The following is a 6000-nucleotide window of genomic DNA, read 5'->3' as shown; positions in this document are numbered from 1 at the left end:
TCCTCTCAAGCAATTTATCTAGCTTCAACTTTGATAACACCCCTCCTTGCTTATCCTCTTACTCTCTGCTCCTTTATCCTCCTTTGTGTTTATCTCGCCTTTCTATTCTATTGCCTTTGAACCAGTTTTTGTCCTCCAAGTTGAATTCTAAGATCTTTACCATTTCCTTGCCTCCTGCATTCAAGGCAGTAAGCACTCCTGCTCAAATGGTTCCCACTATGTGACATAATCTGTTCTGCCTTTCTACACTGTCTCCCCTATAATGGGGGAGATTTTTGGAATTCCTGCTAACTTAATATACCTAAATCCATTTCACTCTACCCTCCAGGGTATCCAATGTGTAACACTCCTCTCATCTCCCCAATTCATAACCTTGGTAGAAGAAATCCTAGTGACTTTATAAGACAACCTAAAGAAAACGTTGAACATTACATTGAACACTACAAAATATACCAATATGTTCAGGTCCCTTAAATAAAGGAGCAGAGAGATGTATGACTGGCTATAGAGATCAAACTACCCAGAAAAATAGAACTTTAATTGGTATGTCCAATAATTGGGAGTATCTTGTACCAAGAATAATTGCTACTCCATATTTTGCCTTTGTCTCCTAACACTTTCAAAGTCCTCTTTTAATGGGAAATTAAGTCACCTTGAATATCTCTACATCTTTTGGAAGAACTCTAGCATGAGCAATCTGTATGCCAGTTACTAGGGGTCCATATTTCTGATTCAGGATGTTATGGAATCTACTGCCAGGATGCTCTTGGAGCACAAAGAAAGTATAGCTCAACCCCTGACTCAGTCATAGTGGCTCTACTGAATTGCTTGAAAAACTCACTTAAACTTCCATGGCATCCATTTCCTCATCAGTAAAGTGGAAGGAGACTGTCATCTCTGAGGTGACTTCCAGCTCTTATAGTCCTTGACTGCAAGAGTACTATATAATATCTTTTGCAATTAAGATAGTAAAAATAATTTTAAAAGGTGTTTACTCATGATAGATTTTGACTAATCAAAATTAGTATGATTCATGTATGATTCATACATGAAGCATTATATCTGTTCTCAATTGAATTACTGTAATGAGAAAAAAAATGTTACTTTAAATCTATTTGTATAGCCATGTAATATAATGTTTGGGAGAATAGACTCTGGAAACAGAGGCCCTTGGCTGAAGTCCGTGACTCACCAGCTGTGTGACCCTGGGCCAATCTTACCCTTTCTTTAAGGACAAATTTCCACTTGAATAAAGCAGGGATACTTTTTTTATAAGATGGCAATATTTTGATAGCAATAATTCATTGTTGAATATGTTAATAGACTGGGGAAGCCTTCTATGGTGTGCAGAATTCCTTATACAATTAAAAAAGAAGCAAGATTTGACAACTATCTCTGCCCATGCCACAATGACACTGGCCCTGGTCCTGCTCTCTGGGTGTTTACATCTAGATGTGTGTGCATGTTTGGGGAAAGGGGGTGGAGGGACAGTCAGACATGAAACAACTCATTGCAGAAATAATTCCAATTTTCTTAAGGGCCCCACAGGTACAATAATGACTAAACAATGAGAACAATACCTACCATTTATTTACGGCTCACCATGTGCTATCTAATCCTCACCTTAGGATTCAGTTACACATTCAAATGTAGTCTTGTTATCTCTCTTTTGCAGGTAGGACTGAGGCCCAGAAAGGTTAGGTGAGTTGCTTGGGGTCACAGTGCTAGTAAGTCACAGAATGGAGGTTTGAGATACATTTGAGGCTCCTAGAGCCAAATGGACCAGCACCCTTATCCGCTGCAGTTCCCACAGCCAGCTAACACAGCACCCTTCTGGAGGGTCCTCCCTCTGACCAGGCTGGGTCGGCGCTGGGGCCTCTGCCTCTCCTAGCTAGCTGTGCTGTGGTCGAATGGTCGCTACCTCTGCCCCATCTCCACCCTATGGAGGCCCTTTGGTCTCCTTCTTACCTCTTCTCAAACTTGTCATAGCCTTAGCTGGTGTGCAAATCCTGGGCATCCTCCTGGCTCTTCCTAAGATAGTTCTTCTCTGGAGGACCTATTGCTGCTGGGGGGAGGAGCCTCCCTAGACGTGAGGGGACACACACCCAAATTTCCCTCTGGCCTCTGGAACTCCTCTACCCCTACCCAGGGGTGTAGCTCCTAGAAGAGCAGCAGATAATTACCAAAGAAACCTCATCTTCAAGTTTTGTGACCCCTCACTCCTGTGTCCTCTTTAACTTGTTACCACGTGCCTTCTGGGAGTGGAGATCTCTGGCCCTCCCCAGGTCCCAGCTGTGCTGTAATCTCCTACCCTTTCAATTCTCCCTCACTGCAGGCTCTGCCCCATACTCAAAGTTTTTTCCTAAACTAGGTGTGGGGCTGGGTGAGACATATACAGTTCAGGCCACATCTTGCCCATCATTCCCCTGCACTAGAAATTCAGTATTATTTTATAATTATGCCAAAACCACTGGGTTTTAAATATTTATTATTTCATGCTGAATATGCACATAAGGTATTCTGGATCAGAGACAGAGTTCATGTCAATTACCTTCTAGTGAATAATAAGTATACTAGCCTCACCCCCCTCCAAGGGTATCAAAAAGAGAGCAAAGTCAAATGTCTTACACAAATAGCTGGATGCTCCATAGGTGAGTGGTGATGAAAAGTGTAGAATGCAGCTGTCTCCTGCCTTCCTGAAATACTCTTCTTAGAAATGTAATCAGTCTGAGTGAATAAAATATCTCCAAGGGCCATATAGCCCATGTATCTTAGATTTTATGACCTAGACGTGTTGCCAACGTCTGGGCTTCATACCTTATCTTCATATGGAGATAGATAGCACTGCCATCGGTTTATCTGCACACTGTGGCCTAACTTAGGGACCTGGTCTGTTGTGTAACCATTTGGCTCTCTCAGGGATATAAAAGAAATTTTATTATCATTTCAGATAAGAGCGATTAACCAGACAAATACATACAGATCTAATTCTTATGGTATGTGAAGAGTGCAAATAAGCTAGGGATTTCTACTGGAGCAAAACAAAATCCAGGGAAGTTTTATTTACCTGAAAAGACCCACAATGTTTTAATTATACCAAAAGTGCCTGGAAATTCCTGGTGCCCCAAAATTCATTTCACTTAACAAGTTTTTGGGTTTATACTCTGTGAAAAGGTAAGATGCAGTCCCTCTCCCTAAGTTGCAACCGTGCATATGGTCTATTTGCTATAGGCCACTGGGATCTGAAACTGCAGTTTATAGTTTTAGAGCAGGCCCATCATCATCACATATAGACAAGCTTCATGTGAAATAGAGAAGATTCTAACCAGATGTTCTGCCCCAGAACAACCACATACAAATTGCTGCCTCGCTCTGTCAGTGCACACATCTGTTCTGAGGACATGTACTATTAATAGAGATTTACCTATCCAGACCCCTCTGCAGTTTACCAAATACAATGCCCATTGAATACCTCACTGGTATCTGTAACTATACAGTAGGCAGAAGGATGGTTAGTATAGGCCAAAAGAAGTTAAGTAACTTATTCAAAGTCATATGATGAATAAATGATACAACTCAAATTCTAATTCATATTTTTATTACAAAGCCAGAATCCTTTTCACTAAATAAGTTCTGTATAAGTTTATGTAAGCACCCAACACTGCTGATGTCATGTCAATTATTGTAATAGTTGCTGTATCTTTCATTCAACTTCTTAGGATATGAGGATGTTAAAGATTCTTAAACCAGTCTAGTTGAAGAAATTGTGTAAGGATGCACTGAAGCCCCACTTGTTGCCATATGGCATAAACTGAATACTGGGAAATGGCAGCAGCAGGTAGGCTAATTGAGTACGTGACAATCTAAGATGACATTTTTTAATCTCTCCCATCCTCACCCCCACAGCACCCAACAACCATTGATCTTTTTACTGTCTCCATAGTTTTTTCTTTTCCAGAATGTCATACAGTTGGAATCATACAGTATGTAGCCTTTTCAGATTGTCTCCTTTTAGTAATATGTATGTAAGGTATCTCCATGCCTTATTATGGCTTGATAGTTCATTTATTTTTAGTGCTGAATACTATGCCATTGTCTGGGAATACCACAGTTTATTTATCTATTCACCTACTAAAGATATCTTGGTTGCTTCCACGTTTGGCAATTATGAATAAAGTTGTTATAAACATCTGTGTGCAGGTTTTGGGTAGACATAAGTTTTCAGCTCCTTTGGATAAATACCAAGGAGTTCAATTGCTTGATCATATGGTAAAAGTATGTTTAGTTTTGTAAGAAACTACCAAACTGACTTCCCAAAGTATCTGTACTATTTTGCATTCCCAGTAGTAATGAATGAGAGTTCTATCATTCCACATCCTCACCAACATTTTGTGCTATCAGTATTCCAGATTTTAGCCACTCTAACAAGAATGCAGTGGTCTCTCATAGTTTTAGTTTTAATTTCCCTGATGACTTATTATGTGAAACATCTTTTCATATGCTTATCTTTCATCTGAATATCTTCTTTGATGAGGTGTCTGTTTAGGTTTTTGGCCCATTTTTTAATCAGGTTGTTTTCTTATGGTTGACTTTTAAGAGTTATTTTATATTTTGGATAACAGTCTTTTATAAGATATGTCTTTTGCAAATATTTTGCTCCCAGACTATGGCTTTCTCATTCTCTTGGCATCGTCTTTCCCAGAGCATGAGTTTTTAATTTTAATAAAGTCTAATTTGTCAAATATTATTTTTATGGATTGTGCCTTTGGTGTTATATCTAAGTAGTCATTACTATACCCAAGGTCATCTAGGTTTTCACCTATGTGATCTTCTAGGAGTTTTATAGTTTGGCATTTCGCATTTAAGACTGTGATCCGTTTTGAGTTAATTTTGTGAAGGGTATAAGGTCTGTCTAGATTCATCTTTTTTGTATGTGGAAATCCAATTGTTCCAGCACCATTTGTCAAAAAGATATCTCCTTTGTCAAGAATCAGCTAACATCTATTTTTTGGCTCTCTATTCTGTTCTACTGGTCTATATGTCTGTTCTTTAACCAATATCACACAGTCTTAATGTAGCTTTATAGTAAGTCTTGAAGTTGGGTAGTGCCAATCCTCCAATTTTGTTTTCCTTGTATATTGTGTGGGCTCTTCTGGATCATTGCCTCTCCATATACACGTTAGATTAAGGACGTTGATAATCACAAAATAACTAGCTGGGATTTTGACTGGGACTGCATTGAATTAACAGATCAAATTGAGAAGGATGCACTTCATAGTTTGTAGTTTTCCTCATATAAATCTTGTGCATACTTTGTTACATTTATATCTAATTACTTCATTTTTTGAATACTAATATAAATGGTATTATGTAAATTTGAAATTACATTTCAAATTCAACTTGTCCTCTGCTGGTATATAGGAAAACAGTTGACTTTTGTATATTAACCTTGGACCCTGCAACCTTGCTATAATTGATTATTAGTTCCAAGAGTTTTTTGTTGATTCTTTCAGATCTTCTACATAGACAGTTATGTCATCTGTGAACAAAGGCAGTTTTATTTCTCCCTTTCCCATCTGTACATATTTCCTTTTCTTGTCATGTTGCATTTGCTAGAACTTCTAGTACAGTGTTGAAAAGGAATGGTTTAAGGGAACATCCTCATCCTTGCCTTGCACCTGATCTTAGTGGGAAAGTTTCAAGTTTCTCACCATTAAGCATGATGTTAGCTGTTGGGTTTTGTTGTTGTTGTTGTTGTTGTTGTTGTTTTTAGTTTTGGGTTTTTGGGGGTTTTTTTTAGTATTCTTTATCAAGTTGAGGAAGGTTTCCCTAGTCCTAATTTACTGAGTTTATATAATTAATTAGTGTTAGATTTTGTCACATGCTTTTTCTGTATCTATTAATACAAATCATTAGATTGTTCTTTTTTAACCTATTGATGTGATGGATTACATCAATTGATTTTCTTTTTTTTTTTTAATATATGAAATTTATTGTCAA

Source organism: Lynx rufus, unplaced genomic scaffold (genome assembly GCF_022079265.1).
Source record: "Lynx rufus isolate CCGP_SWC_20201006 ecotype Redwood Valley unplaced genomic scaffold, mLynRuf1.p SCAF_2, whole genome shotgun sequence".
NCBI classification, from domain to species: Eukaryota; Metazoa; Chordata; class Mammalia; order Carnivora; family Felidae; genus Lynx; species Lynx rufus.
Note: the sequence above shows the minus strand (reverse complement) of the source record.